The following is a 12,417-nucleotide window of genomic DNA, read 5'->3' as shown; positions in this document are numbered from 1 at the left end:
CTAATCAAGAGATAGAAAGCATTATGAAATACAAAGCTGATCGTTTTGATTACATTAAACTGAAAAGTTTTTGAATAATGAAACCCAATGTGACCAAGATTAGGAGGGAAGCAGAAAACTGGGAAAGAATTTTTGGAACTAGTGTTTGTAATAAAGGCCTCATTTCTAAAATATATAGAGAACTGTGTCAAATGTTCAAGAATACAAGTCATTCCCCAATTGAAAAATGGTCAAAGGATATGAATAGGTAGTTACCAGATGAAGAAAGTGAAGCTATCTACACTCATATGAAAAAATGCTCTAAATCACTACTGATTAGAGAGATGCAAATCAAAATCACTCTGAGATACCACATCACACCTGTCAGATTGGCTAACACGACAAAACAGGAAGATGATAAATGTTTTAGAAGATGTGGGAAAGTTGGAACACTGATTCGTTGTTGTGAGATGTGAGATGATCCAAACATTCTGGAGAACAATTTGGAACTATGCCCAAAGGGCTACAAAAATGTGCATTCCTTTTGACCCAGCAGCATTGCTTCTAGAACTGTATTCCCAAGAGATCATAAAAATTGGAAAGGGTCCCACTTGTACAAACATATTTAAATCATCTCTCTTTGTGTGGCCAAAATCTGGAAATCAAGGGGAAAATCATCAATTGGGGAATGGCTGAATAAATTGTGGTGTATGAATGTAAGAGTATGCTATTGTTCTATAAGAAAGGATGAACAGGAAGACTTCAAAGAGTCCTGGAAAGATCTATATGAACTAATGCTGAGTGAAATGAGTACATGCAAGAGAACACTGTACACTACAACAACCATTGCATAAGAGGAATTTTTCTGGTAGACTTAGTACTTCATTGCAATGCAAGGACTTAAATAATTCCCAACGGTCTCTTAAGGCAAAATGCTTTCCTCATCCAGGCAAAGAACTATGGGTTTTGATCCTAGAATGAAGCAGATCATTTTCTTTTGTAATGTTTTGGTTTATTTTGTGATTTCTCCCATTCATTTTAATTTTTCTATGCAACATGACTGAGCTTAAAATGTACTTAATAGGATTGTGTGTGTACAACCTATATAAAACAGTATGGTGTCTCAAGAAGGGAGTGGGGAAAATGGGAGGAAGGAGAGGAAAAATATAAGATATATGGAAGTGATTGTGGAACACTTAAAACAAATAAAATAAATAACAAAATAAAACCTCATATTGGGGTTGTTTTTCAGTACTTCCGTGGTGTCTGAATCTACATGACTCCATGGATTTTGTTATGAGGTTTTCTTAGCAAAGACATTGGCATAGTTTGCCTTTATTTTTCCATTGTGTCTCTATTTTACAGAAGAGCAATTGAGGTAAATGAGTGTTAAGTGATTTTCCCATGGTCACATATCTAGTACCTGAGGCCATTTTTGAACTTAGATTTTCCTGACGCTAGTCCTGGTTCTCTATTCACCATATCATCTTCCTCCTCCCAAACAATCTGGTACTAACCAAGAAACAGAGTAATGGATCAATGAAATAAATTAGGTTCACATTACATAGTAGTAAATGATCATAATAATCAAGTGTACAATTCATTTCCCAGTCAACAAATGGTCAAAGGTTATGAATAGACAGTTTTCAGATAAAGAAATTAAAGCTTTCTGTAGTCATATATAAAGTGCTCTAAAATAACTATATATTGGTGAAATGCAGATTAAAACATCTCTGAGGTATTACCTCACACCTATCAGATTGGCCAAAATGACAAAAAAGGAAAAATCACAAATGTTGGAGAAAATGTGAGAAAACCTGGAATCCAAATATGTAGTTGGTGTAGTTGTGAACTGATCCAACAATTCTTGAAATCAATTTACAACTATACCTAAAGGGCAATCAAATTGTACACAACTTTTGATCCAGCAACACCACTACTAGCTCTATATCCCAACAGAATAATAAAAAAAAGGTAAGGGACTCACATATACAAAAATATTTATAACAGCTCTTTTTTTGAGGGGATATCCATCAATTGGAGAATAGCTGAATAAGTTGTATTTCAAAAATGTAATGCAATACCTTTGTTCCATAAGACATGATGAAAGCAGGTGGATTTCAGAAAAATCTGGAAAGATTTAGATAAACTGATGATGAGTGAAGTAAGCAGACTCAGGAGGACGTTGTGCATAGTAACAGCAACATGGTGCTATGACCAGTTTTGATAGACATAGCTCTTCTCAGAAATATAGTGAGTTAAGACAATTCCACAAGAGTCCTGATGGAAAATACTATCCAAATCCACAGAAAGAACTCTTGAAACTGAATGCAGATCAAACCATTATATTTTAGCTCTCTTTCTCTTCTCTCTTTCTCATCATTTTTTCCTTTTGTTCTGATTCTTCTTTCAGAACATGAATAATGTAAAATATGTTAAATATGATTGTACGTGTACAAGCTATATCAGATTGCTTGATGTCTTGAAGGGGCAAGGGTTGAGGATGGAGAGGGAGAAAAATGGAATGCAAAATATAAAAGAATATAAAAGTGAAAACAATTTTTATATCTAGTTTGAAAAAAATAAATATTATTGGATGAAAACAAAAATAAAAATAAAGTTTTTTCATTATAAGAAGCTCACTGGGCATATCTGGAAAAGTCATTGGGGAGTCAGAGCTATGCCAGATTAGAAACACAAGTTTAAAATTAAGAACAGTATATTTCGTTTTGCTGGGTAGGTGATTCCTGCAATCACAGCTCTTTTGCCATCTAGAATATTATATTCCAAGCCCTCTGATCCTTTAATGTAGAAGCTGCTATTTTTTCCCTAATTGTGGCTCCATGATACTTGAATTGTTTTTTTCTGGCTGCTTGCAATATTTTATCCTTGACCTGAGGGCTCTGGAATTGGGTTATAGTATTCTTGGCAGTTTACATTTTGGGATCTCATTCAGGAAGTGACTGGTGGATTTTTTTCAGGTAGTCCAATAATTTTAAAATTGTCTCTCTTGGATCAATTTTGCAGGTAAATTTTTCTTGCAATGAAATATTTCCCATTGTCTCCTATTGGTTTTCATTGTTTTGGTTTTCTTTTATTGCTTCTTGGTTTCTCATATAGTCACTCACTTCCATTTACTGCATTCTAATTTTTAAGGAATAATTTTCTTCACTGAGCTTTTGACCCTCTGTTTCCATTTGGTCAACTCTACTTTTCAAGGTACTCTCCTCCCTACCAGCTTTTTGGGCCTCTTTAACCATTTTTAGGTCTGTTTTTTAAGGTGTCATTTTCTTCAGTATTTTCTCTGTGTGTATATTTGGGTCTCCTTTGCCAAGCTGTTGACTTGTTTTCTTTTTCATTATTTTTCTTGTATCACTCTCTCTTTTCATTATTTCCTCTTTCTTTCTTAGGTGATTTTAAAAATCTATTTTGAGTTTTTCCATAGCTTGAGACAAATTCATGTTTTTCTTTTTCTTTTTTAAAATTATTTATTTATTTAACTTTTAACATTCATTTTCACAAAATTTTGGGTTCCAAAATTTCTCCCCTTTTGTCCCCTCCCCCCACTCCCAAACACCGAGCATTCTAATTGCCCCTATCACCAATCTGCTCTCTCTTCTATCATCCCTCTCTGCCTTTGTCTCCATCTTCTCTTTGGTCCTGTAGGGCCAAATAACTTTCTATACCCCTTTACCTGTATTTCTTATTTCCTAGTAGCAAGAACAGTACTCAACAGTTGTTCCTAAAACTTTGAGTTCCAACTTCTTTTCCTCCCTCCCTCCCCACTCCCTCCCTTTGGAAGGCAAGCAATTCAATATAGGCCAAATCTGTGTAGTTTTTGCAAATGACTTCCATAATAGTCATGTTGTATAAGACTAACTATATTTCCCTCCATCTTATCCTGTCCCCCATTACTTCTATTCTCTCTTTTGATCCTGTACCTCCCCATGAGTGTCGACCTCAGATTGCTCCCTCCTCCCCATGCCCTCCCTTCCATCATCCCCCCACCCTGCTTATCCCCTTATCCCGCACTTTCCTATATTGGAAGATAGGTTTTCATACCAAAATGAGTGTGCATTTTATTCCTTCCTTTAGTGGAATGTTATGAGAGTAAACTTCATGTTTTTCTCTCACCTCCCCTCTTTATCCCTCCACTAATAAGTCTTTTGCTTGCCTCTTTTATGAGAAATAATTTGCCCCATTCCATTTCTCCCTTTCTCCTCCCAATATATTTCTCTCTCACTGCTTGAGTTCATTTTTTTAAGATATGATCCCATCCTCTTCAATTCACTCTGTGCACTCTGTCTCTATGTGTGTGTGCATGCGCGTGTGAGTGTGTGTGTGTGTGTAATCTCACCCAGTACCCAGATACTGAATAGTTTCAAGAGTTACAAATATTGTCTTTCCATGTAGGAATGTAAACAGTTCATCGTTTGTAAATCTCTTATGACTTCTCTTTGCTGTTTACCTTTTCATTCTTCTCTTCATTGTTGTGTTTGAAAGTCAAATTTTCTTTTCAGCTCTGGTCTTTTCATCAAGAATGCTTGAAAGTCCTCTATTTCATTGAAAGACCAATTTTTCCCCTGAAGTATTATACTCAGTTTTGCTAGGTAGGTGATTCTTGGTTTTAGTCCTAGTTCCTTTGACTTCTGGAATATCCTATTCCAAGCCCTTTGATCCCTTATTGTAGAAGCTGCTAGATCTTGTGTTATCCTGATTGTATTTCCACAATACTTGAATTGTTTCTTTCTAGCTGCTTGCAATATTTTCTCCTTGACCTGGGAACTCTGGAATCCTAGGGGGTTCTCTTTATGGATCTCTTTCAGGTGGTGATCTGTGGGTTCCTTGAATACTTATTTTGCCCTCTGGTTCTAGAATCTCAGGGCAGTTTTTCTTGATAATTGCATGAAAGATGATGTCTAGGCTCTTTTTTTGATCATGGCTTTCAGGTAGTCCCATAATTTTTAAATTGTCTCTCCTGGATCTATTTTCCAGGTCAGTTGTTTTTCCAATGAGATATTTCACATTATCTTCCATTTGTTCATTCTTTTGGCTTTGTTTTGTGATTTCTTGGTTTCTCATACAGTCCTTAGCCTCCATCTGTTCCATTCTAATTTTGAAAGAGCTGTTTTCTTCAGTGAGCTTTTGAATCTCCTTTTCCATTTGGCTAATTCTGCTTTTGAAAGCATTCTTCTCCTCATTGGCTTTTTGAACCTCTTTTGCCAATTGAGTTAGCCTATTTTTCAAGATGTTATTTTCTTCAGCATTTTTTTGGGTCTCCTTTAGCAGGGTGTTTACTTGTTTTTCATGCTTTGCTTGCATGTCTCTCATTTGTCTTCCCAGTTTTTCCTCCACCTCTCTAACTTGATTTTCAAAATCCTTTTTGAGCTCTTCCATGGTCTGAGCCCATTGAGTGGGCTGGGATACAGAAGCCTTGACTTCTGTGTCTTTCCCTGATGGTAAACATTGTTCTTCCTCATCAGAAAGGAAGGGAGGAAATACCTGTTCACCAAGAAAGTAACCTTCTATAATCTTATTTTTTTTCCCCTTTTCTGGGCATTTTCCCAGCTAGTGACGACTTCTGAATATTCTCTTCACACCCACTTTGCCTCCTGATCCTCCCAGCCAGAGCTTGGGGTCTGAGATTCAAATGCTGCTTCTCAGCCTCAGGGCTTTGGGCGGGGGCAGGGCTACTATTCAGTGTGAGATCAAGTTCAGGTGCTCAGGTGGGGGCAGGGCCACCTCACAGGCTCAGTACCCTCAGAGGGTTTATGCAGAGACCTTCAACAATGGATCCAGGCTCCTGCCTGCTTGGGGAGCCCAGGTCTGCTGCCACGTCCACTGCTGCCTCCCGAGGGGGCCTGAGTTATGGGGGCTCCCCACTCCCCTCTCGACCCGCCAAAGAGACTCTCTCACTCACACTTGTCACCTGTGGGTGGATGGACTTGCGGGGCCACTGGAGATCCTGTCCCTGAAGCCTGCTCGGATCCGCTCCTCTTGGTGTCATGTGGCCAAGGCAGGGTTGGGCTGCAGGTCCGCAGCACATGGACCTTTTGCAAGAGGTTTTCAGGATCTCTGGAACAGAAATCCCATCCGCTCTGCTGTTCTGTGGCTTCTGCTGCTCCAAAATTTGTTGAAAGTTCTTTTTTACAGATATTTTATGGGCGGTGGGTTTGGAGCTAGAGTATATGGGTCTATCTACTCTCCCATCTTGGCTCTGTCCCCCAAAACAATCTCCCCAATTCATATTTTTCTTGGAGGGTTTGGATATAAGGACTTTGACTTTTCTGTCTTCCTATGAGTCAATGTTTTTATCTTCCTTGTCACCATAGTAATTGTTTATGGTTAGAATATTTTTCCCTTCTTACTCATAGTCCCAAGCTACTACTTAACTTTTAGCTCTTTGATAAAATCAGTTTATGCTGCCAGGGTGGGCAGTGCATTGTCTCAAGCTTCAGGGGTTTAGTGCAGCTGTTTTCAGAAATACTTCTAGGGACCTATAATTATTCAGTTTTTTCCAAGTTGCTATTATCTAAGGAGGACTATGTACTAATATCCTGGCCTGTGCTCTGGTCTGTGAGTGACCAAAAACACTCTTCTCTGCCTTGGAACTGTAAGAAGGATGCCCCCTCCACTGTGGTTACAAGCTCTGCTATACTGATGCTCTTCAGTGCCCTGGGAATGCCACTCAGGACTGTGACTGGGTCCAAGTACGGGCAAAGCAACAGGATCCTACCTCAGTGGTAGCAAAAAGACACTGGTAATCTCCTTCTGACAAGTTGTTTAACACCCATATCATCTGGGGGCTGAGAATTCTTATTGCAGCCTCAGCTGATTCAGTCACTTCTAACACCCACTCTTGGTTGGCTGGAGAGGCTATATTGGAGTGATCTGTGGTAGACAGCTCTCTATTCACACCCAAGTGCAATGGACCTTTCTTGTTGACTTTTCAAATTATTTGGGGCTAGAAATTTGTTTCACTCTGTGTTTTTGTGGGTTCTGATGCTCTAGAATTTGTGTAGCGTCATTTTTAAAGGTTTTTGTAGGGATTTGAGGGAGAGCTCCAGTGAGTCCCTCCTGCCTTTACTCCTCCATCTTGGTTCTACCTCACATTGAAAATATTATGAGAAATGCTTTACTGATGTCTGCATAATAATCATACAATTGTTCTCTAATCCCTTAGAGAATCATTTTTAAAATGGAACAATCAAGCATCAAGGGTGTCACTGAAACTGGTAGCACATCTGGAAAAAGAAAGCAAAGTGCAGTCAGGATTGAAGAAAGAAAAAAGTAAAGACTAACTATATGTGTGTGTGTATATATATATGTACATATAAATGTTCCCCAAAACAACTTTAATTCAGTAAAACCTGTTATCTGGAATCCTATAGAATAAAATCTCAGCAAGAGAAAAAAATAAATTATAAAAATTTTGCAAAGACAAGGGAAAATTATAAATAAAATAAAAACAGAAAGATTTCTCTTGGCTTTACATTACTAAATATTTATTTTATTGAAGTATCTCCTGACATCTTCTTTACTTTTCATGACAAGGTTCCCACAATTTATAAATTTGATGCAAATTGGTAACATTATGCATGTATATAGCAGTGGTTCATTACTAGAATTGATTCCAGTTTCATTTAGTAGAACTTCAGCTTGTGCAATCCTCAGCTAAACCATGAGTCTTTTTTTTAAAAATTCAAAAGAAATTAGCTTAAAAATTATATTGGAGTGACATGCCCCTATTTGAGATAAAATCAACAACAGAAATCTAGTTTTGAATAGTTAGAAAGAAAAAGCTAAGACATAATATGATAATATATTTTCTGATTTATTAAAAACAAGAAAAAAACATGTTTTATATGTAATACCTTTAAAATCTTTTTGGAATTCTATAAAAATATCATTTGCATGAGTCACCATTGGTGCAGGGAGTTTCCAAACGGGAATTCCATAAATTGATGAAATCATGCATGATTTTTAGCCCAAAGAGAGGGTATGTAACTTACTTAAAACTCACTTTGAAGTTCCCATGCATTATACTACATCCTGGGGTCTTGGCCTATGATGTTTCTAGAAACCACCAGCTGTTTTGGTGGTAGAAAACCTTAGGCTATTTTACTTTGGCTCTTAGGGACTTGGAAGCGTCTTTTGAGCTCTGCAGCCTCTAGTACTGTCCACAGGGCTCTCCTACTACCTGCTGCTCAGCCAATTGCTGTTAATTAGTATACTTGCTTTATCAGAGAAAGTCAGGGATCTATCTCCCTTCTCTGATAAGTCTCCAGGGAACTCTGCTTCTTGGTAGCATTTGGCCTGCTTTCTCCTACCCTGGGAAGAGAGAACAGCTTGCCTCTGGCATATGTTCTCTTTTTGTGTACTCATTCCAGTTCCCTGATTACTTAATCTGTACTTTATAAGTAGCCTACCTTTCCTGTGCTTGCATTCCTGCGGGGATTCTTCATGAATGGGACCAATAATTTTTATTTTTCTACTGAACCTTTCAACCACTTTAAAATGTATTTTGAACAAAATAAAAGCAGCAGATAGACTTTGTGCACACAGAACTGTTTCCCCATAGAAGTAATCAACTTAGTTCTAAAGACAAATGGGAGGGGGGATAAGTGAAAACTAGTGGACTGACAAAGAATCATAATAACAATGGCATGCCTTATCATAGAACTTTACAGTTTATAAGGATAATTCATATTTATGTCATTCTTAAAGGTTCACAAAGCATTTTTATATCACCATTTTTATATCCGTATGCAGTAGGTATTTTTTAGGTTAGTGATGTAGTAGAAAATATTATTCCCATTTTATAAAGGGAAGAAACTGAGATTCAAAGAACTGATGTGTTATATAAAAGATATAGCCATTTCTTATCCAAAGATAGCAAGTAAACTATTACTTCAACCCAGGGCTGTTTGGTTTTTTTTTAAGTCATGTGTTTGTTCTGGTAAACCACAGTGCCTCTATCCATGACATTTTGAGGAGATACTCTTGTTAAATATTCAATGAGAGATTTTTTTCCTCCTACTCATGTACTTTTTCCCCATCCATTTTGTTTCTTTAATTGCCACCAAAATGATACTCGTCATAGCCTTAATGAAGTTTATGTGGATGATGAAGGCAGATATGGAATAACCTTTTCTCACTGTCCTTTCTGTTTCTCAATAAGTTTTCGCAAATTGAAATATTTTTTTACCCAGAAGAAATATTCTTGTACTTTCAGGCCCTCTTATTAAACAATATTCTATTTATCTCAGTCTCTGCTAGCTTTGTATATTTCTGTGTAAGTATATTTTTCTAGGGAGAGTTGCTTTGCAAGCATTGACTTATAACAGTGGGCTACTTCAAGTAAATCTACATTAGTATCTAGAATGGGGGGAGGCAGAGAGACAAGTTCAAACCAAGATTCAAAAAACATTGTAGCAGAAATTGGATGACAATATACCAGGTGTGCCTTAGAAGTCATTCATGCCCAAATAGGGGCTGATCTATTTGGCCTCTGTAGTGGATTCCAGATCTGAGATTTGGTGATTGTTCTTCCCTCCATATCAGAGAGACCACACTGTGGGTATATTTCTTCATGAAAAAGAAAAATAAGTTAGTTTGAACAATCTGAATCCAATGATTTACTTTAGTAAAATAATTGAATATAGATGACAAAGCATCTTCATCTCTGAAGACGTACAGGGTTTATAGGGAGTTACCTTAAATCACTCATTGCTATATTTGGTGACCATTAATCTGCATGTCAGCAACAAGTCCAATAGGAGAATTCATTTTGTGATATTCCTTAGGCTTTTAAAAGATGAATCTATGTAAGTAATGAGAAAAATAACCCCTCCACCATATGCATTGACAAAGATTGACATTGACAAAGCAAAGAACCAGCACTGTTAGATCACTTGGAGTCATGTCAGGTCTGGACACATTCATCATTAATAGATCCTAACTTCTAAGGGGAAACAACAACAGTACAGAAAACAATCTAGGCAAAAGCAACAAGTGAAATACAATTAATAGATTCTGAGCTTACAGGAAAGGAAAGTTCAACAAAGTTTTGCTCTTACAACAACAGTAACAACAAAATAATAACAAAAACAACAATATGATACTGTATCCACTATTTATAAATCATTGTGATAGACACCAGGGAACATGAAATATAGATGACACATATTTGTCCTCATGGAGCTTAGAGTAAGGACAATGAGTCATATAGATAGACAATTTACAACTATATTATATGGCAGTGAAAGTGCCTTGTGACACCTAAGGAGAAAGGTCAGTACTCACCTAAGAAATCAATCATTGAATCTGAAGCACTTGGGTAATAATTTAGAAAATAGATGAGGGGATTCATAGAATGAAAAGTCATAAGGAATTTTGTCTAGGCATAGTGAAAAATGGAGACTAAGGCACAGGAAGATGTAACACGTGCAGGAAGTAGATGTGGTAGATAGGGTAGGCAAGAGTTATCTAGTTTGAATAGAGTATAGTACATCTATAAAAGAGAAATAGACAAGGTATGACCAATTGTGGAAAGTCATGAATATGGAGAATGGCCGTTGAACTTTACTTCAAAAGCCAAAGAAACCTGCCAAAAGTTTGTTAGTTCTTTTGTTTCAGCACATAATATGATTAGATATAAGTAAAAGATACGCGTGAGTAAAATAAATAAATAGATTGAATGAGAGACTGGAAAAAGGAAATGATAATAACGATCTGTTTTAGGGTGATGCCAATGAGAATGAAGAGAGGACAAAACTGCGGGGGGAATAGATATGACTTCATTTGGTAGGTGATCATATTTGATGATGAGAAAGCACCAAGATTCTTCCTCAAGATATATGCTAAACCATGCTTAGAAAAGTTTTAAAAAACATAAATATAAAACAACATTACTAAGAGAAATTCTTGGTGAGGGAAATAATAATATAGTTAATGAGTAGGCAAAAATAAGCTAAGGGTATTTCTCAGGTCAGGCAACAGATAAAATTATAGCCAAAGACATATATATGGCAGAACTGCTTGTATCTCAGGAACAAAGAATTAGGGCCATTGCTCAGATGAGTGCAAGGAGGAAGGCAACTGATAGGTCAGAATGATAGGAAATACCTGAGGGAACATATAAATCCCCATTTGGATAATTGACAACAACAGTCCTTTCCCTATTCTATACACACACCTCAGTATGTCTGTTTCTGTCAGTGTAGATAGAATGTTGCTAGACTTGGAATTAGGGAGACCTTAGTTTAAATCTTCCTTTAGAAACTTACTAGCTAAGGGGCAGACCAAAGATGGCACAGTGAGAGCAATGACTCACCTAAGCTCCTAGACAAACTCCTTCAGATACCTCTAAAAAGGGAATCTGACAAAATTTTGGAGGTGTAGAATGTATTAGGAGATAGACTGTGGCAGATTCACAGCCTAGAATGGACTGGAAGGTCCATGGGAAGGATCTGTTTCACAGCAGGGAGCCCACAACCCACAGTGCACCAGGTCCAGTGCAGCAGAGTGGGAGGGCCCTGGGAAACCTGAGACAGCAGCAGGCAGAACCAACGAGTCACAGCCCAAGGTGAGAGACCAGCAGAGCCGAGGGAGTGACAGCCACTGAGCACCACATATCAGGTGTAGCAGCTCCTGAGACTTTTAACCCTCAGATTAAAAGTATTTAATTCACCTACTTGAACTTCTGGGAGTCAGGATGGTGGAGTGATCAGTAAATGCTCTCTCCTCCCCCCTTGATGACCTTGAAAGAACCATAAATTATTTCTCCAGAAAACTCCTGGATCAGTGGGAACAGCAGAGGGAGCAAATAGTCTCATTACACTTGAGGCTAGGAAAATGGCTAAGGTGGATTCATCCTACTGTGGTGGAGGCAAATTGGAAGGAAAGGGACCCCAGGGCAGAGGAAACTCATGCTAGGACCAGGCAAACCACAGCGCCATGAGAGAAGCTGGAGGAGGGGTGGAAATTCGCACTAGGATCCAGTGCATGCCTCAGCACTTCAGGGGAAACAGGAAGACAATAAGACAGCTGTGATCACCATCTCCTGAGCTTGCCTTTGCCTCAATTCATCTGAGGAGATCTCCTGTGACCAGACTACCCCTCCCCCACACTTAACAAGCTAACCCCAGAGCTGATCAGGGAAACACAAAACAAAAACCTGCTCTTAGCTTTTTCACACAAGTCAGCTCAACACTAAGTTGTTCAGCTTCTAACTGAAAGAACCAGAAACCACAACACACAATCACCATCATGACAAGAAAAAGCCAAAGAAGGAAGAAAAAACCATAGAATCTTTCTATGGGGACAAACACCAAAACACAAATACCAAAGTGATCAGGGGTGAGACTGTATTTCCATCTGAAACATCAGAAGGAACTATGAACTCCTCCTATGCACAAACAGCTCACCTGGAACAGC

This window comes from Notamacropus eugenii, chromosome 4, assembly GCF_028372415.1.
Source record: "Notamacropus eugenii isolate mMacEug1 chromosome 4, mMacEug1.pri_v2, whole genome shotgun sequence".
NCBI classification, from domain to species: domain Eukaryota; kingdom Metazoa; phylum Chordata; class Mammalia; order Diprotodontia; family Macropodidae; genus Notamacropus; species Notamacropus eugenii.
This window is presented reverse-complemented; position numbering follows the sequence as displayed.